Raw genomic sequence first — 24178 nt, forward strand, 5'->3', positions numbered from 1 at the left:
AAACATTGGAACATTTTATGTTTTTTGGCCTGTACTGTTACGTACTGTAGGTCGAGAAAGGTATATGACAGATTAGGACCGAAGGCAGTTTCTTTTTAATTTAAAGCTGCTATACTTGATGCGCCTTGGGGCTCTCAAATTTCAATGTATAGTAGCTTCAGGAAATTAAGAAATTTACCATTTTATAAAAATAAAACTTAATTTCAAAAAGTAGTTTACAAGTTCAAAACATTTGATTTCCTGGCTGTTTGATAAAGTTGTAAAACAAAATATGTGACAAATATTCTTGTTTAATATATTTTTGTATTATTATTTACAACATTAGTACTGTTGAATTATTTCATTAATAAAAATCACACTTCAAGTAAAGTATTCTTCACAGTTTATTATTTCTACAATTAACACACAATTCCTTTATTAGCCAAACAGGTGCGGTAAACTTAAGCTGACATTCTAATCAAATTAAAACGACTGGCTGTAATCCCTTCACTTCAACAATGTTTGCTTGCCGAACCGCACCACTCAGACGGTATTTTTCTAACCAATTAACTTGATTCCATTTGACAACCTTTCCACCATGGAGCAGTCACAGCACCACCACGGCACGAGTTCCATTACAGGTGAGAAGCTGAGCGATGAATAGAATGTCGAAGACGGTGTCGTGACTCGAAGCAGATGATTCAATCATCTGCTCGGCTGGCCGACAAACGGGTAGAAACGATATGAATGCGGACTGCTGCTTCCAAGGAGCAAAAAAAAAAAAACATTCCCAGTGCCATATCGCTACTAGAACACTGCCACTGTCATTTCGTTAGGTGAGTGGATTGATTTGATCCTTGTGGACGTGAAGAAATGGACAGCAGGTTTTATGAAGTCGTTCAAGCAACACGTTGGTGAGGACAAGTGTCCTAGGTGAGGCGCCGTACCATATTTGCATGAACGTGCTTTTCTGTCAACTATTTTTATGCTATTTCATTCCTTCGAGATGTGGACAATATGCTTCATTCCGTAAGACACGAATGAGCTTTACCAACAGGGAGATAAAACTAATTCTCTTATTTCAGAACTGTACGGAATGAAGAAATTATCTTAGAAAAAAGGAAAAAAAACGGAATTACATAATTCATGGAAATGAATTAGATTCCCTTGTGGATAAGATGTGTTTTCCTTGGAAATGACAAATGAGATGAGATTGAACTTCTAGTACAAGCAACACATTTTTCTTCCAACCTTGAGAATGAGCAATAATGTTTCCAGCTTTTCACCCTGATGGAGGTATTCGCCCGGAATGGGAGCACTAAAACTTCGTTTCGAGCCGTAATGAGTTCACTTCCGATGGAACATTCACAGTGCATGGATTCTGTTGGGAAAAGTGCTCAACCAAACGCACCGAAGTATACGGGCATCGAAATGTGATTAACCAAGGTGAAAGGATATTGCCAATTGCGGAACACTTTCCACGCGGCTCGCGGCCATATTGCGTAGCTTGAATACCGTTCTGCCAAAATGGTTGCAACAGTTGAATGGTAAATACGAGCAATAAAAAAAATCTCACAAAGGATCGGGGAGACAAAAAAAAATCAATTGCTTTTTGCTCCCCAAGGATGAACATCATAATTTAACGGATCGCTTGTTGTTCTTGCCTGAATTGAAGTATTTTCTGCCCGGGGTAATGGGGTAGGCTTATTTTGGCCCTTTGCCCATCAATTTCCGGCGTTTGAGCGGGGAAAAAAACCATTCGAGGACGAACAAAACAGATGACCTATAACTGTACCAGGTTGTTGAAGGTGAGAGTGTTTTGGGATGACAAAAACAAGCAAGACGGAAGCTTTTTCCGATATGGTAAGGTAACGGCTCTGGCGAATTGTTTCCTGAAATATACTGGCAATATGAAAACCAATAGAGAGGTGCAAGGAGATGTTTGGAAAAACCTATCAAGCAGTGTCCAACAGCTGTTCGAAAAACAAACTTAGTTACGAGTTTTGCTGTGCTTGATCGAGCCAAATATTCTCGATAATTTATTTACCAAATCAAATAACAAAAAAAATGTCCAACATTGCATTAGTATCGTTAACTTAACTTAATACTAAAACAAATATGAGCAACTTAAACTTGTGTTTTAGGATTTTCAATATATCTTTAACTACAGAAATATTTTAATAATTCTTTAACTAAAGCAGTTGTTTCGCTGATAGAAATCGATGCATATCTACAATATTCTTCAACCAACCTACACCGTTTAAACTTAAAGTCATTTCGTTTTAAGAATTACTCACTATAAAACGAGTGATTGTAAAAGCACTTTAAAAAATTACCACTACGAGATAACAAAAAAGACCAACCAAAATGCAACCAACTCACGCACATACAACTCCTCTCGATCGGTTCTGTTGGCGCAGTAAGTTTGTTTAAATTTTTAATAACCATTTTAATCATTTTCGATGCGCCAAACGCCAACCAGCCAAATCCAATACATACAAACGGTGCTTACGATTTTATGCTTCTAAGATCGACCCAGCCAACAAGAATGTCGTACAAGTTTGTGCATAATTGGAAAAACTTTACCATTCTAACCTTTCTGTTTTTCATTGCGAACCGCTGTGTACATTGTGTGATGTTGTTGCGAAAATCTTTTAAGGTGCTTGGTTGCTCGCTAGAAGTTTTGCCCTTTCAGTTTTAGGTAAGCCGTTTCACCACTCTACAGCCGAGCAGTGAGAAGCACCCCGAGGAAAGGATAACGCAATTTGAGGTGTTATAAAATATTCACACGCAATGTAGAGTTGGAGGATGCGAGCTGGTTCCTCGAGTTCCCGGGCAAATGTTCGGTGGGTGAGTTGATCAATTTTGCTAACAAGGACACGTGGACCTCGGCCTGATTTAAACGTCTCTATTAAAGCTTGACATGCTTTTGGGAAGCAGACTCCCGGACAGGACTCGTGTCGAAGCAACTGATCGCCGTCAGCTTATGTTGCGGGAAGATGGGAAATTAGCACTTAATTACGCTCTGTTGCTGGAGAATCCTTACCAAGAATGAAGTGTATGTACCGTGACCTAATTTGGGCTTTCAATCCATAACAGGGCAGCCTACCGGAGCGAAGTAGCATGTTGAACATTGCTATTGTTGTGCGAGTGCCTGCTGAATTACGGCGTATTGCTCTCTTGGGGTATTACTAAGGCTTTCGTGCAGGTCATCAGCGAGGGCATGATGTACAGTAAAAAAAGAGGAACATGACCGTACGTTGTTTAAGAAACAATACGATGCTGAATATCGTGCAAGTAAAGAATCAATTTCGGTGGTTTGCATAAATTCATAAACTCTTGCTGAAACAGGTGCTTCTGGAGGGACCCCTACTTCAAGACATATATCTCGTATAAATCACTCAGCAAACAACTCTCACAACTCGTTATAGACGTGACCATAAATTAGTGGTATGTTGGTATACACATCTCACCCGTGCAAAACACCAATCAACTTCCACCATCCGTTTGCGAACGTCACACCGTGTGTCCTCCGTGTGTTATCTGATCTACTGGTGAGGCGTCTGGTGCCGGTGTCCGTAGTGCCCAGGATCACACACAGTCGTTCGCGTTGAATTATGTAAGCTCGCCCATTTTCGTACTAAGAGCCACGAATTTTCGTAGTTGCGTTTATCTTGTTGCTGGCTTATCTTGTGTTGCTGCAATTTCAACGCGCGTACCGGTGGGACGAAGATCTACGTGCTCGACAGTAAGGGTGGTACATTATTTTAGCCTTCCACTACGGTATATAGTAAGCGCAGGTGCAACTTCTCCGACACGTCTGAATCGTACGACAGCAACGAAAAGGAATAAACAAACCTGTACCTTGGCGTGACGTTTGCGTTGGTTTAAATTCATGAGTCGGGGTCCGGGTCCAATTTCCTGTACCCAAAGGAACTGGAAGACAAAACGACAGCGGAAAGGGGAGACATTTTTGGAGAAGGTGGCAAACAAATAGGTTCCATATATAGAACAAAAATTGCGTTATTTTTCCTCGGAGCGTTAGAAACCTGGGACCACATTTGTCTCCAAACGGAAACCTAAACACATTTCCCCCGAGAGGATTTGTTCTCGTGGGTGGAATAAATGTAGCTGCTTTCGGCTGGACCACTCGGTCGGAGATTGGTCGCAGTGTTTTGGTAGGTCATTACTTTCCTAATGCTGGGGCAGGGCGAACGAACATGTGTTCTCGGAAGGCTTCAGCTGACTTGAATCGATTGGTCACGTACAGAAATGAAAAACTCCCCAGGAAGGGTTGGCTGTAAGGGTATAAAGAACAGATACGCGCTTTTTGTGCTCGATGAGACAGTCAACTAAAGCCGACATAACAGATTGTGGACAAATTTCGCAAAATCCTGCTCCAAAAAAAACACAACAACGATATTATGGAAGCGGACTGCATCGATCGGACTGCGGTATAGGTTTTATCGAATTGACAGCGGAAGCAACGGATATTTTTCCATGTGGGCTTTTCGTGTTACTTTTTATTGTTTAGGATTAGCTGGTTTGACTTTGCCACAAAGTGACTCGGAAACGGTTTTATTGTAGGTGTTGATCGAGGGTTTATTGTGTCCAGGGATTTTGCAGAAGATATCCTTTCTTCTCAATAACTTCGAATTGAACATCAGTGGGTGGGGATGTTTTAGAAAATATTAGATTTATTGTAGATTTACGAATAGTGCTTTCAAATTTCAAAACGTTTCAAAATGTGAAGAAAATTAATAAAATAAAAATGGCTTTAAAAGGTTATAAAAACCGATAATATCAGATGATATAAAAGATATATCACACGTTTTCTTAGACCTTTGTAACGTGAAAACTATAAATATAGTACTTTATGTAATTATACTTTTTTCTGTTTTTTTGTTAATGTTTTATCACCAAAAACTTTATCTTTGTTAGTTCATGTTACCACGCGCTTTTAAAGTCACATCTCTATTATCACAAATAACATTCACGTTGGACAAACGAACAATATTCCCAAAGAGAAAATACTCCATCGCGAATGATCAAGTTGGTGCAAGTAAATTGGTCAATTTTTATCCGATTTTGTACCACCCGAAAGCTCACCACTTCAGCGTCTATTCACAAAAGCGTAACAACATCACCGCAAACACATCACTTACTGAACATAAATAGAATGAATGGAGTAAAGCAAGAAAACAAAACCCGTACATCTCACCCCACTTGACTAAAACCCTGGCGCGTGACCAGTATTGGTAATCGGTGAATTGGTTTGTGTGCCGGGAAACAGATAATTTTATCATCGCGCGAGCTTTTAGCGGCACGCATCGTCGAACTCACGGGCAACGCGCGGGAATGCATTGTTGGTATTCGTAGAATTTTTGCCCGAAAGTCCCATGCAATGGAAGGCTTTTTAATGATTAAATCTGGTTCGGTGTGTATTTTCCGCATGTAACCGTGTTCGAAGAGGAAACATCGTCATTCGTGCAGTGATGCAGGAAATTCCTGCGATTAGTGTTTCACAGCACAGTTTTTGCACACTCTTGTTGCATCATCCGATATTTCCTGCTAACAGGGTGGGCAAATAATTATCGAAAAGGAAGTGTGTTTTGTCGTCACCTTTTTTTAAACACGTTTGATTTCTTCTTTTTCTGCCTGGTTTGGTAACTACTGGTAGTGATGCATTGATCATTGGGTGAGTTGAGTGTATCAACAGTATGACTCATTGAAGATATAAAATGCATCTTACCGTAGGTTCAGTGAATAGTGGGAAGGAACATGGTACAATAACGCAAGTAATAAAAAATATTGTGGTTTTTTGTTTACTTTTACCCATTTTTTTAGTCAATAAACCTAATTTATTATTATGCAATTATCTCAGAAAAATCATTGATGATATAAAAAAAATTACGGAAAATGTTGTATAATTTTATGCTTTTAAATAAAGAAGAAATTGATTGAATTAAAATTATATTATGTTCTAAAAACTATATGTTTAAGTTCATCAAACCTTTAAAATGGATTTAAAGTTTATAGAAATAAACACTAAAAATTATGACCATTCATTCCCTACCGTGTATCACCAGTACAATGTTGAGAAACGTTCAGCAACGTGCAAACAGTTGCCCAGCTTCGATTTGCTTATTCAAACGATGCAAAACACTTATGCAAACGAGGCAATGCCTTTGACAAAATCATGTCAAAGACACATAGTTTCACACCACAAACAAGAGAAGACCACACCACAGCAGTCAGCAAAAACACCCTAAAGTCTAAACAGACATAAACAGGGCTACTTTATCGATAGGTGAATCTTATCTTGACTGTTTGTCACTTAATTAAAATACCTACGATAGGAACATTTTTTTCATTCACCCCTTTCATGACCGATGGCGGTGCCGTGCGTGATATGGTTCGATCGTGCAGCATCAACAGTTGGGATCGACTACAGTACACCCGCCGGATGCAACATAAAACCCATCGAAATACGACCACGTTGAAACGAGACCCGAAACACGCTCACGAACGTGTGGGGAATTGATGTTGCAAAGGTTTCGATTGCATACGTTGAAATAAGCAACCATTTTTAGATAGGCGAAGAGTTTTGTGTAAACTTCATCGAAAAATCTTTCTTCTGGGTGTAACCCATCTCAAAGCAAATATGTGTTGGTTAATGGGTTAGTTTTGCGAAGGTTCGACCAAGTTATTCAAACCACCACCATCATCATCATCATCATGTTCATCTGTTGCACGCGCACACGGATCGATCGAGCAAAACCCCTGCAGCTTTCAAAACACAAATCTGGCTACCGACGGCTGTTGTTCGTTTGACCACACTGGCACATTTTCTACTACCGTAACAAACCCCACCCAAGTGACCGTACGAAGGTGATGGCTTCGAGGCATCACTGAACATGTCCATAAAAATGGGGATGCGATTGTATTTCAATATTTGTTATCAGAATTAAGCAAAGTGTGCACAGCTTCTCCATCCTTCCAATCGATCGAGTGACTGTGTGTATATGAAGAACAACACAGGCAAAAGGACGTGTTTGGGGCATTGGAAATAGCAAAAAGCACAAAACTCAAACACAAAGTAAACAGAAACACCAACACGTGAGTGGACCTTACCCACCTGCACATGTGGTATTGGGCTTTGCCGACATACATAACTCATCCTTTTCAGGCAAACAACCTCCCACATCGCATCCACTTTATGGCGAGTGTGGGGAGGGATGGAACTTATTTATATTCCATTCTTGTCTGGCATTTGTCATTGTTGTCTGTCCTCGTCCCGTCCGGTTTTTGTCGACGTACTGTAATGAATTGAATTATCACTACATATGCATGACACAGGAGTTTTGGGCGGTTTGGGGACGAGTGAAGAAATCCACGGCCGGATTCTGCGTGAAGCGGGGAGGGAATGTAATTGAAATGCATTTGGGATGCAGTTGGATGCCACCCACGGATAAGTCGTCCGCCTCCATCCGGTCTGTTTCTGAAAGTAATTTGCAGTTTTTTCCCCCAACTTTTGCTGTAGTTGTTGCTGCTGTGTCGATCATACCATATACACGAGCCTTTTCTTTTGTTGAATTTATGCAGCTGCGAAGTTCTTCGCGTAGATTCTTGATTCCGTTGGAGTTGAGGTGGTGGAAGAAATGGAAGGTCTGCCCCAGGAATCAGGTGTGGCAGGTTCCGTTTTTTTAGGGTACTACATTACCTCGGTTGGGGTGGAATTTTAAGTCGCACATGTAATACCTCAACCCACACACACACTTATGGCGATGATCGAGGCAAATGTCGCCGGAGTCTGCTTTGGATGATAAAGTGCGAAGAAATAGTAAGATAATTGGACTTGCTTTGAAACACTTTCAAGCGCGTCTTCCAGCTACATAAATTATCTCTTTTCAAAGTATGGAAGACGATGTTTAATCGTCTGTTTGCTTAGTTGTTTAAATTATCCAGTTTGTTGATCTTGTCAAGTAAAGCCTCGTAAATAAAAATACTTGTTTTGGTTTAATGGTAATTTAAAAGCTAATTGAATGTATTTTACAAATATTGTTTTTATCTAAAAAACCTGCTTGTTATTTCTATAAGATTATGAGCAATGAATTCATAAAATCATTTTTAAATATTATTATTATTTGTAGTATTAGTATTATTTGTTAAACGAACTATATGTTCATCTGGATATAATAAAATTGTTTATTAGATCTGTACCATATTGCCAGAACTATCATGCCACAAAGAATGATGAAATTCGAGAATTAAATTGTTAACGAAATTTATTGTCAATTATCAATAATAAGGAAGATTATTTGATAGTCAAAATGATTTTGTTTCAAAACTGAATGGCAATCTCAAAAATTCATTTAATATTTTTAAAAAGTCTCAGATTCCTAAGTCGCTAATATTATTTCATAACTTATTTCAATGTGCTTTTGTTAATAATGTTTTCCTTGTGTTAATAATTTTTCCTTTATATTGTCAGCATTGTTACAAATTTTAAGGAATCCTACTACCACTGTCGATAAAAAATGTGTTTAAGTTTTCCCATTTCGCTAAACCCTTATTCCAATTTACAATTTGTGTAAAATTTAAAGGATATTTTTGGTGGATTTTTTCGTGGATTTATTTGTCTAATATTTAAAGTAGACCAGGGAGGCCTCAAAGAACAGAAAATGTACGAATGTTGGTGGCAGAAGAAATGAGTATGAATTATGCGGCATACTCCACGGCACGGGAGTATGGGTAAGGGGCTTCTTCATTGTCTAATTCGTGTGTGTGGAATAAGATGCGAAAGATAGAATCGGGCGACCGCTTTCGTAATTATAGTTGCGTAGGTGTACCGTGATAGCGAAACAGAAGAGATAATGATCATGAGATAAGGAGAAATTGTGATCAGTAGTGATCGGACAACAAGACATTCAATTTATAAACAGGGCTTTCGGTACTTAGCCAATTTTGCAAGAGTTGTTTTTTTTTGGTCCCAAAAAGTGATATGTGAAAAATTATACACAGAATGGTTAGTATAACAATTTGTGTGTTAATGCGATATTACGCTGCGAAGATTTGTTTTGCACGTGTACAAATTGTTGCCACCGTGGGCTTGGTTTGTGTCAGTGTATGCTCTCGTGATACTTGTTTATTTCCATCGAGTGTGGTATTTTCTATACAGCAAAGCGTCAAGTGTATAAGTGTATAAAAGCTTGTATATAACGATGAAGCAAAGTAGATGCAAGGTGAATTGAGATAATTTATGCCTCCTTTTTAACTCTTTTGTGATTGAATAAGTCATTAATGTAGTTTCGGAACTAACAGTATTGTGTTGATCTTGGTTAAGCGATAACCATATTTGTTCCATCTTACGCTTACCTTGGCAGTCAATATACGTTCTTGCGTTCTTAATCCAACGTTTAAGTTATCGCAATTTGTGGTACGCTCCGCCGAAGTGGATGAGTGTGTGAATAAGTAAGTTTACAATCAGTGCGTGTAATATGCGTGTACTAAGCTCTCCAATTATTTGTATTTGTGTTGTGGAGTACTTATTGTTTATTGCATGAATTCATGTTTTGAACCATGTATCCATTGTAGGCGAATGTGGTGTACTAAATGGGTAAGTAAACCACGTTCAATCAGAAATATCGCAAGTAAGAACTTTACTAGAAGCAAATGATAGGACAGTTTCTGCTAACCGTGAGTTTGTAACATTAGACGGCGATGCAAAATGTCGTGCATTTCATGTAAGGCTGAAAAAAGGTTGACTCAATGTTCAAGTTTTTCTTAAGGAATTTTTAATTTGCTACTATCCCATACAAATCTTGCCATTTTTAATCTTTCAATGATTAATGTGTATTCATGGGTAAACAATAAACAATAAATTCCTCTTCAATTTCCCAATACTATCGAACTACTATTTTTAATATAATCTTCTAAGTTTAAACTTGCTAGGAATCATGTAAGAGCTATACTGATTAAATTAATTCCCATACTTTTACTTTACTCCATATTGTTTTGGTTCCATAAATAATATGAAATGAAGTAAAAAAAATATCCTAATAGAATTATATCGAAATTTTTATTTATAACTTTAGGCACGTGATAAGGCGTACACGAATGTTTAGCAGCTAGAGCAAAAGCCACCATACTTCAAATGCAAAGTAATGTCGTTACAATTGGAAATGATTGATGTCAAGGCCGTTCGCGAATCAAGCTTGAGTGTAGCCAAAAATAAAAGAAGAAAAAAACTCGTACAGAATGAGGCCAACGTTCACCCAAGACGCGAGAAGAGATACCGTACCGTTGGGTGTTTTTTATGAAATCCATAAATTTTACCCCGGTTAGCGAGTCTCTGGCCGAGAACCTGCGCACGTTGCCGTATTGGGCGAGTTTGCGAATAATTTATGCACGATTTATGAGCTACTTCCAAACTCTGGCTGCCCGCTTAAGCCATCGTGTACTGAGACCGGTGCGTGTTCCCTGTGTGTATGCTCTACTTAGAAACAGGCTTCCTCCGATCGTCCTCCTGTAGCACACACGGAGCTTTTTCTTTAACGCTCTCCACACTTTTGCATCGTATAAACTTTCGCCCTTACATCGGTGATAACAGCACCTTAATGTGCATAATTTAAGGGCACGCAAAAACTCATCGGTCAGTGTTTGGTGGGCGCTGGCAAAAGCTTTTGGCAGCGCGTGTGAGTCCGGTTAAAGGTTTATCGAGTCTTATTGCGCTCGTTACGTCCAACCGGGCGCACTACTTACGCGAGAAGATTCGCCACCCCCGGGGATGGAACTTTTGTTTCCAAAGTGCGTGGGAAGTGTCAGGGCTCATTTGCATGATGCTCATAATTTTACTCCCATCAATGCGGGTGTGCTGTTCTGGTTGGCTATCATGAGGTGGTGACGTTGGCGACACGTTCACCGAAGCGTGAACCTATCCGTTGGCGTGATAAAACGCAACATGACGCGTGCATAAGCAAGAGTGAGTCACCGAGACAAAACGTGTCATTCGCAGCTAATCCCGGTGTCAGTTCTCTATACGAACACAGTGTGCCCGGTATGATAATGGTAATCATACGAGCGGTGAAATGTTGATAATGCGTGTACGTCAGTGCGTACAAGAAAAAGAGCTTTAAAACATGGTTTTGATTAAAATTTTCCTGCCTTTCATTTTGTTGAAAAACAAAGCCACAAGCCCTCGTTTTTTTTGTTTATTTGTCCCCTTTTGCTAAGCACGTCTAAAAAGAACAGACTAGAGCAACAGGGGTGAGCAACACTAAGAACATTATACTTCGATGAATGTTTCATGAGGAAATTTATCAGACCACGTTGCTGATTAAATTGTACAAATATTTTACAATTAAATTAAATTACATAAATGTCAAATTGATGTATTAAAATAATAATTTCTTTTGCATACCGAAATTGTAAATTTAAAAATGCGTTAGCTTTTGGTTTTGAAAGACTCAATTTAAATATTAAACTATAGATGGATATGGAAAAAAATACTTTTAATTTTACTTTTACCTTATAAATAATTACAAGAGCTATTGAGTTAACAGTTTTTTGTAGTAATGCTACATTATTTCTCAAATACCTAAATGTTCGATTTCCTGCCTATTGCTTTAAGCGATCCTGCTGCTAAACCCTGAACTAGACGATTTACCAACATGTTAATTTACGGTTCTGTTTTACAAGAAACAAAACAACCAAACCAAACTATACACCTTTACACCGAAGTGTGGTGATTAAATTGTTCCACTAGCCGTCAACGCCACAAGCTGGCACGGGCGGATTGACTGTGCCATCAGGCGGGGGTGATGTTGCCTTCCAGAAACAAAACATCAAGCAAACATCACGTCAACAGCCGGTGCAAAAACATTGGAGTGCTTTTTTATGTTTCGTGCCGACTACGGGTTGCGCGGCGCACAGACTTGTCGATATTAGGACATGACATAATGCTGTCAGTTTCAAGTCCAAACAACCACACACACAAACACATACGGCACATGACCCGGAACGAACATTAATGGTGCTCTGGGTATTTTTTTGTTTTCGTGCTGGGCGCAAATTGTTGCTTTTCGGCGGTATTCTATTTGCCTTTGTTTCAACAATCATTTATTTAGACGTTTCTGTTTTGTGTACCGGAACAAGGTGATCCTGTGCCCAGCACTTTGCATAATGGTCATAAAGCAGTCATGTTCCGTTCGGTGGAAACGACCATCAACTTCCGAATGAGTGTGAGGCAATAAAGGACTATTGTGTGGAGAGAACAAAAAAAAACTATGCTGCACACCTTTACATCATACGTGCGGACGACGAAAGAAATGCATCTAAACAGTTCATTCTGTTCGTTTAGACGCTTCATAGCGCGGCGAGACAATAATTGGGGAGGTTTATTGAACTTGTGCCTCATTAAAACGCAACCAACCTACCCCCGACCCCGACCCTGTGCCCCAAGTGCCCAAGAAGGTCATAATTTGCATCAAAATTGGGTTCGGGCTCTTTAATGCTCTCGTGCCGTAATGTCGCGTCTGGGTGCAATTGCAGGTAAGGTTCGCACAAGGGTTGGAATTTTATTTTAGCATACCACTTTTAATAACCATTTGCACGACAATCAATGGTGGTTTCAGGCTCTCTTCTGCTAGACCAACCGGAAAAGTGTTGGTAACAAAACCACCCCCCGGGGGCCCGGGTTTATGCGGATGGGGTGTGCGGGTGTGATTCCTTTTTTTCAGTGACTTTCAGTGAGCCTATATCGTCAATGCACTGTGAGATCAGACCATGACCTCCCATGCTATCCTCCATAGGCGCACGTTTGCTATATTTAGTTCTCGCTGAAAAGGTCGAGGTCTGTCGCCCAGCTCTCGGTTTTGTTTTAGTGGGTTGGCATAGTCGGTTGGGGCTTTATGCTGTTCTTTTAGCATTATTCTCTCTGTCTCTCTCTCTCGAGCCCCTTCGTTTCCGAACCTCGCTAGAAACATTTGCAATCAATGCGACAGAGTTGTCGATGCAAAAAGCCTTGAGATGGAGAGAAGCTAGGCAATGTACTGTTGGTGCAATTGCAGCAGGTGATAAGGGGAGCTGGACGGGGTTTGCATAATTTTCCACAATCGTCATCATAATGAAAAACCGACCGGGGGTGAATGACAAAAGCGAACGAGTTTATTTTTAAATCGGAATCGCGCTGTCGTTGCTGTCGGTAAATGATGGGTAACGATTGAAAATGGCATTGCTATTACACCGACCCGGAACATTGTTTCGTATACATTGTAGAGTTGTTGTGATGCTCAATAGTGGAGAACATGGCTAGCAGAAACTGCAATCGTTATGAAATTGATTGTATCCTGTTGATTTATAGACGACATCGGAAAGATCTCCAAAGTTTTCCTTTTATTAACCATATTTTGTGATAACCTTTACTAATGCTTCTCATATACACACTTTTTGTAGAACAAAAACTCTAAATGATTTAAAATAATTGAATGTGAGATCATATCTCATCTCGATCGACCTACTGTAGACATTACTTGGAATATCTATCTGAATATATGATAACTGAATATAACTTTGAAAATAAAGAAGCATAGGGTAACTGATCCAGTTTTCGGCAGCTTAGTGTGACTGTTTCACAAATAATGTAAAAAAAATATTCCTAATATTTGTGCTTGAAAGTGAAGTTATTTCGTTTGATAAACTTTTTTAGTATCTTTCTGCATACTCATATCAGGGATTCAAAAGCGTTTTACGTGGAATATTCATGAAAATATAAAAATTGGTGTTGTTTCTGTTTTATTTCGGAGAATATTTTTAGGGTTTCACATTCAATAAAAGTGTTTGAACTCAAACAATGTATAGTTCGATTGTTTATAACACGTTTTGTAGATTTAGTGATAATATTTGCTAATTTTGAGCTTTTGGAAAGTATCATTCATATGAGTCTTTATTGAAGAAACACGATTTATGTGTCTACTTTCAAATGATCTTTGATGCATGAGATACATGAATCTTCAACGGTTTGAAGATGTCTAAGGATTTGTATTATCACGGTTTGACACACTGTTGACACAACCAAAGATAGGATTTGCGCCGTATGGGTAGAGGAAGGAATAAAGAGCCGCTACAATAATGAGTTTCATGAATTGTACGATGTTTCGATAATCACTTTTTTCCAAACTATTAGATTCATCAAAGGTAGAAGAAATAGTACAAAAATTGAAAACAATCACACAGAACAAATGTAATGTAACAAATGTTTACGAAGCAAAACAATTTTTAAAACAATTGAGATACATTGACCAAAACTTATCACTTATAAGTAGGTAGTTGAGAGTAAACCTTCTGTTTGCAAACCTAACCTAAAATAAATAAATTAATGCAAAGAATGATTGATTTGTTGAATTACCAAATTCCAGGAGAGAACACAAAAGTTCTCAACACAACAATCTTATTACAATTCTGCCAAAAGGAAATCCATCAGTTTTTCCACCGAGGTGAAACCATGAAAATGAAGAAAAGCTGAGCATGCAAATAAATCTTCATTAGCGTGAAGAGGCCAGCCCATCGGCTTCGGCAATAATGCTATCCAAACTCGTGGGGGATTTAACAGGAATATAGCACACCACCGGAAAGGTTAATAATGGAACTAATGTATTTTTTCTACCTTTTCTCGTGATGTTGAATTTGTATATTTTTTTTCTCGCTCGTTGCTGCTGTTTAATCATTTTCAAGGCCTGACCTCGAAACAGAACGGTGGCTGGCTTGGGGGGGTGGTGAGAAACTAATCCCAACTAATTACTTCTCTCGTACCCAGAAGAGGCAGCGCTGAAAATGAGGCGCAGAAAAAACAGCTTTCTGTGCATAATATTTCACCTTCCTGGGTGGATAGGTGTGCTGTTTCTCATAAAAGATCATCATAATTTAACGATTAAATATATTTTTGGGACATAAATTAGGTCGTGAGAAGTGTCTTAAAGTGCATTTGATGCACAGGTAACGAGCTGCATCAGATAATTCGTACACTTTTTAAAACAAATTTATATATTCAACGGTTGTCCCACTTTTTGCACGTGTGTAGAGACATGACAAAATGTTCAATGTACGGGAAGAACAAATGACATTTAATACGCAGCAACTGCGGGACTAGGTCTGCTTTGCCGGTTGGAATTGTTTTCTAGCTTGTAGTACCACTCACCAAGAAATATGTGGGTTTCGTCCAACGGATTCCCATTAAATTTGCACACATCATCAAACACAGATGAGAGTTTCGTGACACATAGCGTAGAAGATGTTGTTAGACGTACAGACGACTCGGTAGAATGATCGATTCAAATTGCACTCCTCTCACTAACAGTGCAGCTTTTCTTCATTTGCTGCAACGTCGTTCCTGGCGTCTGCTGACAGTCTTATCAGCAGCAGCAGTAGTAGCAGCTTGACAACTATCGCTTGGTATATCGGTTTACAAGTCCTCCTCATACTGGGTATTATTCCTTGTAGCAAATGTAGTGTAAGTAAAACAACATCTATTTCGTTTCGTGGGAGAAAGATGCAATGTTGTGTGGGCTAACAGTATGAGCTCTCGAGTACGTCAATCTAGTGCAATATCTCGTTGCATATATTACTTTTTTTCTTGCGCTACCTCCGCGATGCATCAATGTCTGTCATCCACAGTGTGTATGAGTCACCTTATGTAGCAATCGGGTGCTGCATCGGACGAGATTAAACCCATCATCACTGGGGACGTGCCATTTTTTCTAAATCTTTTGTACCATCTTGACCGTCATCAATCTGCACCTCTTACTGTCCACACGTATAGACCTTCACGAGCAACCTCAAAAAAAAATTAAATCAAAAAGACATGAGCTTGGAAGGCTTCAAAGTACGTTAGAAGTACGTTGATTTGTGGCAGTCAAAAAAAGGCTAGTGACGTTGAATAAGAAAAGAAACTTATCTACAAAGAATAACAACTGGACTGAAGGCTGAAAAATAATGAGTACGACTGGCATCTTGTAGGAAAGAACAGAGGAAAGAAGTCGGCCGGAGGTAACAGTCGGAAGAAAAATGTTTCTCAATTTGATGGTTTTTACAGATTGCCTTAGATGATGCCACAAAGACCGATATTGAGCCTCTGTTCGTCGGTTAGACCCGAACTCGCTTATGAGATGTTTCATGCAAAGAGGGGTGAAGAAAAAAAACCCCCGAGCAGAACAAAAACCTCCCAACTGCACGTCAAGCAGACGGCCGCTTTAGCTACCGACCGGTGGACCGACCGCTGCTTCATAAAGATCGAGAACAAGAACAACATGATTAAAATACCGAACGAAGGCCAATTTTTCACGCTCCAACATCCCATTCATGGGCCGATATTTGGTTTGTCCGTTTGAGTTATTTTATTTTGGCATTCCTGTGTGTCGATGAGTGTGTGTGTGTGTGGTTGAGTAAGTATTTTGAAATCAGGGAAGAACCAAACCCCAACCCATGTCGCATGGATGATGCAATGGGGATACCAAAAATATGGAACCCATCTAATCATGTATGCATCACGCCAGTTCTGTGGGAGGGAGGTCGTTGTGTCGAACATTGAAACACAGGAAAACATCAAAATCATGCGTATTTATGAGTGAAATAAAACGAAAATGAAAAAAAAAGAGAACACGCATAATTCTTTCGTCATTCGTCTAGGCCGAGACATCATACCGGTTTGTGGAAAGTTTTCTATTCCGTCATATGTCATAAGGGTGCTTTTAATATTGACGCTACTAATTGCAGGGTTTGATACGGCATTTATAGAGAGGCTGGATGTTTTTTTTCATAATATTTTATGAACAGAAAGGGCGATCAACAATGAGAGAAAGATTGTGCTAAGTGTCAAAATTAATTCCTTTTTTGTTTGAACTAATTGTTTTTATATTTGTTAACAGTTTAGCCTTATCGCTAGAATTGTCTTTGTCTAACTTTTGATATTTTCCTAAAATTTAACCATATTAATCAAAAGCAGATTTAGGTTCACAAACATTCTTATAAGACACCGTTGCTGGGAAAAAAATAAGAATTTATTTGATGAGAAAATTCGTAACAATTTAACAAGATCTATTCTTATAATGTTCGTTATGGCTCCGGAGCTTTGAAGTTAAGAAGCACTATGATGCGTTTAAGTGTTATGTTAATTTCTTAATGATAGAAGTTGTATTTAAAGTGTTTAAACTGATGAAAAAAGTTTATACAAATATATACAACTAAAACTTCTTTTCCATTACATAGTTTTACATTGAATCCCTTTGATAAATAGAACATGTCATTAATTCGGAAAAGTTATTTAAAGAAATTTCTAGGACAGCAATAATAATCATTCCTAATAGATATTCCACTGTGCATTATAGATGAAATGCGCAACATTGAACATAAAACTGAAAAATTAAATATCATCTGCCAACCCTGTATCAATAATGGACTGGAAAGACATCCGTCGACAACTGGGTCCCATCATATCTCGTGTGAGCGTGCGTTTATTAACCTGAACCTGGAGGAAATGTAATAGGCAGCGCGACTAGCGAGATATGTTTATGGTTCACGCAAGATAATAGAACCGTTTCATTCGGAACGACCAAAACCATGGCCCCGGGTGGACCATTTTTTGGGCATCTCCGTGTATCATAAAAAGTAGTTTGTATAATCTAAACGACCTCTCATTAGCTTCCCTTTATGCATCTCTGTCCATTAGCGGGATAGCGGTAGATTGTCTTATGCAAACTAGTAACGGTCGCCCGTGAAGGCTAATCTTAATAATGGACTGATAAAATGGTGATGGTGAACTACTATGAGGCGGAAAATAGAAGAAGAATGTAAAAAAGTAAAATCAGAATGTGCAGGAGAAAACTCAAACGCCTTACAAAGATAAAAAGATTACAAAAATTTGTGATAGTGGCAGTAGTGTGAAGCATCTTCGGCTATATTCCCACACTAATGCAATTTTATTTTTGCAAGATGAAAGTTTAATGTTTATTGGTGTGTTACCAACCCTTACGAACATTCTTCCACAGCTGCACAGTGAATTGCTTTCAGCTTTGCTCCAGATGGTCAGACAAATTTCAACAGCTTCACTGGTAGGTCTGGTTCGGGTCGATTGATGCATTTCGAGCAAAGTCAAGTGCTTTCTCGTGTTTCCATCCACTCGAAGGAGCAAAATTGCATCAACAAGAAGAAAAAAATAACCTAACGAAAACAATATCCTCTGGGTTGAGTTGAATAGTTTATGGTTGTAGAAATGTGTTTTTCTGTAATAAAGATTTATTTATTTCGCTTGGATGGATTTAAAATATTTAAGCTATTCTGCTTTAATGTTATTTACCAAAAGAAAAGAACAGTATGAAACCTCACACTCCGCACCGGAAACTAAAGCCAAGAGAGAAACAGGTGTCGGGAATTCATACAAATAAACCTCAAAAAACCAAGTTGATTCCTGTCCAGAGAAGTGTCCAGTCCAGCACAGCACGATATCATGTGGTTCATTTTATCGGTTCAGAAGAAGATGCCCACACGGGACTGGTTCTGATGCATGTGTGGAATTTCAATCAAGCGACCACTTTTCCGAACTCCACTTTGGAATGTTATGTCATCTGGATATTGAATCACGACACGTTTGACAATATTACGTCTGGGTGATAAACCGTTAAGAAATTCGGAAGGAGGAAACTGGAATTTTAGAACACGTTACACATGTTTGTCGCAAATCCTTGTTAAAATATGAAATGTTTTCCTGTGCCTAAAGAAGCGAATATTTCCTAACATATGATCCGTGAAGCATAAAATTATCAACATAAAAAACCTTTCACCTCGATCTGAACCATAATTCAATGGAATGAATGAACTGAGGGGAAGACGGTCGTTAAAAAATATGCCACCAAAAATGACAATAATGGATGAAAGTGGCAAGTTCGCGCCTCGGTGAGAATTTTGAATAGTTTACAGCTGCGTCATCACTCGACCCGTGATGAGAGACGGGCTGGAAATTATGTAATTGAATCCTATAGAAATTTCTCCACAATGGTTTTTTTTTTCTTTTTGGCTCCTGTTTTTTTGCTGGCCGCCCTGCTTCGAAACGAAAAGGAACACCAGGCACCAGGCTCAATATCGTTCGTAATAACATGCTTCACACGAAAGGATATCACAACGTAAGGATCTTTTGCCACTAGCGAATTTGGTGCTTACTTCGGGGACCGGTCTTAAGGCAGGCAAGGTCGAACAAAAACGGAACGCCCGAAACGGTACACCGCTCTTTATCCTTCAAACTCCCATCCCGTCATCACCACACACCGGCCACTCCGTGCATGCTATTTGATATTTGATACCGCAGGAACTTCTTCCAGCCCTTGGTCCCCCCGAAGGCATTTTCTGACAAACTGATCCGTCTTCGAATAGTTGAATGATTGCTATTATTTTGTGTGCAATCTAGACAAACATAAGACCAGCGGAGAACATAAATCTACAGTAGAAATCATTTTTAATTGGCGCCCTTTTTTGTGTTTTTGTGAGCTGTTTTGTCGAGGGGTGAAATTTATGTTTTGCTCATTTTTGGGCCTTGTGTATGGTGTTGTTGAATATGAGTATTATTGATGGGGCGAGTTTTTAATGATGTTCTTTGAGAATGAGAAATAAAGAAAAAGTAATAATAAAAAAATAGTTTACAATCACGATAAATAATTAAAATGTTTCATTAAAGAAATAAATTTTGGTTACAACAATTTATTAAAGCAGGGGGCGGCCCGATGGTGTATGTGTTAAACGGCGTCAGTTCCACACGACAGGACCGGGCCCAAATCCCATCCAGACCGTACCCCCGTAGCAAGGACTGACTAACCGTTTATGTGGAAAAAATAAGTATCATAAGCCATAAATGTCTGGCGTGACTTTGGAGATCGTTAAACCAAAAAGGAAGAGGGATTCTGTAAAAATAAAATATATCAATTATGTTGTAAAATTATTTCAATTGGCGTTTACATTTTGCTTCATTATAGCAATAATAAAATCGTTATGCAATTTAAATTGAGGAACAGTGGAATTTTTATTGAACAATAGAATCACTGTCAATTGAAATCAATTTTCTAATTTCATTACTTTCTTTTTACTAGGGCACCACTCCAAACGCACCACATCCAAGTGAAACGCTGAGCTCTCCTATACAAAAGCTTATTAATATCGAACAAACGCATTTCAATCAATTGATTAGCTTTTATGGCACGAACGAATGCGGAACAACGATTGCTATGCCAAAAAGGAATTTTCAATTGGAAATTGAAAAAAAATCACAAGTGATTGCAACAACAACACAGGGCACAGGACAGAAAGAGGATACTCATATAAAGCGCATAAATCCCTATCGCTACTCATAAATGCAAACGTACGAGCCAAAAAGTGTTGAAAGAAAGTGAAAAATCAGCTGTACATTGCCAACATGCTGAATGTCGGTTTACAAAAGTGGAGCTGCCAAACACCCACAAAAGGGGGAGGTGCGCGTTCTTATCGTTCCAATCCATGGGAGGGAGGAAGTTTTACTTTCAGTTGACCGCATTCGATGAGAAAAGGTTGAATGGAAGCAAACAGCAAACAGAATAATCTTCACCACCACCACCCGCCTAACATAAAAACGCTTTTCTCAAATAACTTCCCTCGTTCCCGTTTTTGTTTTGGCGCTTTCAAGTGCTACCGGTGCGATATGATACCGTCCTCGCCTTCTGTGTGTGTGTGGTACGATGACCGGAGCATAAAAGAAGCGAGACGGAAATCTTAAATGGTGTACGGCTCCCAGATGAGTTTGGATGGAGCAAACAGCATCCAGAGGACATGCTGCCGTATCCGATGAAGACTTCACTGACCCAGATTTGCTGATATGTGTGTGTGTGTGTGTGTGTGTCCCAGAGACATTATCATCGGACGAAGAAAAGGAGAAGTGGTCCATCCTGAAGGACAACCTCGTAACCATTGCACCAAAGAACCGTTTTCTAGCAACAACCAAAATGGTCCACACCCTACATTCTACAGGCTGTGTGCTTGTTTTATTTTCCCTTCCTTTTTACGAGGTAATATCATTCGGTACGGCCACCTACCTTCTAATGCGGGGTGCGAGTTGCTGTCTCGGATGTTGGGGTTCGGGGCGGTTTTTTGTTTTATTCTTTCGCCGATTTGCTTCCTTTGTATGCTGATGAGGAGAGAGAAGAAAAAAAGAAAGAAAAGAGTATAAATAAAAACCGTTCAACATGTACAATTTTTGCCAATGATTATTGGCTGCGCCCGGGACTGAACGGTGCCACTCGGGTGTTGGGTGCTGCGTTTTGACGCGTTTCGATGCTATTACTGCAGACGCCGGACGGGTTATTGAAGCCTTTTTTGGATGTGTCATGTGAGGACCAAAAGACGAACAGAGAAAAAAAAGAGCAAAACGATGTAGCGCAAATGGTTATGTATGGTACCGCATGAGGTTCGTCGCCTACTGTGCGCTTCATTCAGCAGCGACGATCCAGCTGCACACAGTGACGACTGATGCGATCCAAGTATGGAACCGTAGACCAAGGTTATCCACTTTAGCTGGTCCAGTGAGACCACCGTTGGGCACCGTGCGCACTGTGAGTATATTTTTATGTTGTCTTTATTATTTTTGTTTCTAGGCCACCCAAATCTCCCACTCCCCAGACGCATTTATACTGTATCACACCGCATGGTGGTGGCTGTGACATCAAACAAGCAGCAGGACGATGATGGCATAAAAATTTTGCACACACTCGAACCCTTCGTGTCGCGGTTGACGGTTTACGCTTACATACAAACGTGCGTCATGTTATTACGGATGCAAAATCGAAAACGAATCCTTTTTTTTTGCCTACGGCAATGGACGGTAACCATACGGCTACTTTGCAAGTAAAGCGAATAAAACACAACCCCCCACCGTGTACAAAGGAGTCTTCAGGATGGAAAATCGATGGCTACGTGATGGGGTGCAGTGCAGACGTATCGCGAAATGTGTGCGGTGTTGCGGTAATTTGACCAAATTTTTCCTAACAACAAGCATCCAGCAATTGCACCCAGTAGCACCCAGAGAGAAGGACATTGTTTTTCTTTTTCGGGGGTAAATTGTGATGTCCCTTTCAGTGGAAATAAGAAAACAAGCTGCACACGGTGAGCAGATCTTTCGGTATATACATTCTCACCAAAAAGGACATTCGCTCTCGGGTTTTATCTCACCTTCACTCACGTCTGGTAATTCCGTTCCGTTCCGTTGTTATTTCGGCCCAGCAAGGAGAACCGATTGTTTCACTCCGTTATCACAACTGCTTCTCACATCAAGTAAGCACTGGGTTTTGGTGATTTTATTTCTGCTTACTTCGATTCACTGCTCACGGCATGGGCACGGGCACTGTGTGTACTGAAAACGTACAGGTTGAGTGTGGGAGGGAATTTGCCCAACATGAAATTTTGCACGAATCAAATCGATTAAATTTCGCTCACCAAATGACCAGTATACACACGCGCGTACGATACACTCACAAAACTTTAGGTGTTTTGCCCTTGTTGCTAACACTTTTCCTTCTGGACAACAGGATATAGGCACGTACTTACACGCACACACACACACAAACTGCGATAATACTTCCCTTTCAGAAAATACTTTAATGCTCACCTTTGGATTAACTTTTCACAGAAATGAAAAAAACAACTTACTTAGTACACTTTTCACCCCAAAAACTCCCACGAGTTCTGTGGGCAGGGCCAGTGTAGGGGACCACTTTTCACTTAACGTTCTAAACGCAACTTGACAAATATGGATGAAATCCTGCACAGAAATTCCATCAGTAAACGTAATGTCAAATCTTTGCTGTCGCACGCGTCTGAAAACTCACAATTGTTTTGTTATTGCACAAACAGAAGAAAAAAACACACACAAGAAGGTCGCACTAGACCCAGAGCTACGAGTGCGTCTGGGCATAGGGCAGCATACCGAACCGTTCGCGCGCGAGAACGTACCAATGTCGAATAAACCGTGAGCTCACCGTTTGGTCGTGAACAAGAACCAGACCAGCTGCTGCTGTTGGTGCTGTTGCTGCTGCACAGCAGGCTACGCACAGTTTTCGCTCTATGACAACGGCTCTCGTATGTCTGTTTTCTCGCTGACTTCTCGGCTGGAGAAGTTTTCTCCCGACTGTATACTCTCTGGAACTGGTCGGTCCGGCAAGGGGTTGTCAGGGATTGTCAAGCACAGGCATAACTTTTTAAAGTAATTTTTTAATTTGAGTTTTACTTTGTAGTGAATTTATCAAGAGGTTGAGGACTCTTAAGTAAATTAAATGGCTTGCGATACTTTAAGGGATAGCTTTAAGGGATGATTTCCATCAGGTAGCAGACCCTTCGACTATGCCAGTTATTCGAGTTAGTATCTATAAATAGTGGTAGATCTGACTCCTACTTTTAGCCTAGGAGTACAGTCTCTTGCCAAACTTAAAGCATTCGTACATGCTTGCGAAAACCGCTTTAATCTAAACCTCTGTTGCAAAGGAATTGGTGAAATATTTTCGCTACGCTATAGACCCCAAACGAAAATAGGACAGAGGTCGTTCCTTATTCAATAATGACTGCTGTTATATACGGATGTTTTTCTAGCAAAGCATTTAACATTGGAACTATCAAAATGTTAAAACGTGATTAATTAGTGATCATTTTACAGATTTTACGAAGAGCCGGATTAGATTATTATTTTATTTTTGAATTTGTCATATGAAAAAGATATGTTGAAGTTATGTATTTAGGTAGCTAGATGTGTTTTCTCCTAACAATTATTTATGATAAAAATCGTGATGATCGTGCCTTGTCATAATGATCGATCGCTTGAACTAGCGTTTAAGTCACTTCACTACTAGGAACTTTTGAATACTCTCACGATGTTTATATAAATATCTTTGGAATTCTTGGAAAACCTGGATCTGATGACAACTTAAAAAGACCACCCAAGCCAGCCGAATTATTTGCCACTCGTTGTAAGAATTGTGCCTGGATTGGCGTATTCTATCGATCTGGACAACAATCTGTACCGGCGTACAATCTATCGACCGATTCATGTATCATGCACGTTCGGTGGTGGACTCTTTCTTTTCTTTCTTTTTCTAATATCAAGTTTGTTGGGGGATGTACGACTAGAAGTCCGCTCAATCGA

The 24178-nt window shown here is 39.6% G+C and overlaps 1 protein-coding gene across 2 annotated transcripts in view; it reads right to left on the reverse strand.

The window, feature by feature from the left end:
• The window catches only part of LOC125767647 (gamma-1-syntrophin), a 56451-nt gene extending 33186 nt beyond the window's left edge, over positions 1-23265 (reverse strand). Inside the window, exons 1-2 of one of the 2 annotated variants that reach the window (XM_049434445.1) lie at positions 22216-23265; positions 21084-21175 (exon numbers count right to left, since the gene is read on the reverse strand). The gene's annotated coding sequence lies outside the window, so the exon portion shown is untranslated. The remainder of the gene's footprint in view (positions 1-21083; positions 21176-22215) is intronic. The other variant, XM_049434446.1, reaches the window with a different exon arrangement.
• Between the last annotated feature and the right edge of the window lie 913 nt (positions 23266-24178).

Source organism: Anopheles funestus, chromosome 3RL (genome assembly GCF_943734845.2).
Source record: "Anopheles funestus chromosome 3RL, idAnoFuneDA-416_04, whole genome shotgun sequence".
NCBI lineage: Eukaryota > Metazoa > Arthropoda > Insecta > Diptera > Culicidae > Anopheles > Anopheles funestus.